Here is a 286-nt window from a genome sequence, read left to right as displayed (position 1 = left end):
CTCCACCAGACTCCATGTAAATAATCACTACTTTTAGCGTGTATAGAGCAGCATGTAATAATCCATGTAAATAATCACTACTTTTAGCATGTCTGACTTTTAGCATTACATCCACCTCCACATTTCATGCCCGTGTGTACGCTCACCGTGACTCCTTCTTCCCCCACAGTAACAATATGAATCCAGTTTTTGTTTTTGTCCACTGTGTGTGTGTTTGCGTGTCTCGCCTGGTCTGACGTCCTCCTCTCTCTCTCTCTCTCTCTCTCTCTCTCTCTCTCTCTCTCTC

The 286-nt window shown here is 44.4% G+C and overlaps 1 protein-coding gene across 1 annotated transcript in view; it reads left to right on the top strand.

Moving 5' to 3' along the window:
* Positions 1–286, top strand: part of cox5ba (cytochrome c oxidase subunit 5Ba) — a gene marked incomplete at its 5' end in the record, with an annotated part of 21084 nt that overhangs the window by 19330 nt on the left and 1468 nt on the right.

The sequence above is a fragment of the Etheostoma spectabile genome, unplaced genomic scaffold (genome assembly GCF_008692095.1).
Source record: "Etheostoma spectabile isolate EspeVRDwgs_2016 unplaced genomic scaffold, UIUC_Espe_1.0 scaffold453, whole genome shotgun sequence".
Taxonomy (NCBI): domain Eukaryota; kingdom Metazoa; phylum Chordata; class Actinopteri; order Perciformes; family Percidae; genus Etheostoma; species Etheostoma spectabile.
The sequence above is the reverse complement of the archived record's forward strand: the minus strand, read 5'-3'. Positions and strand labels throughout refer to the sequence as shown.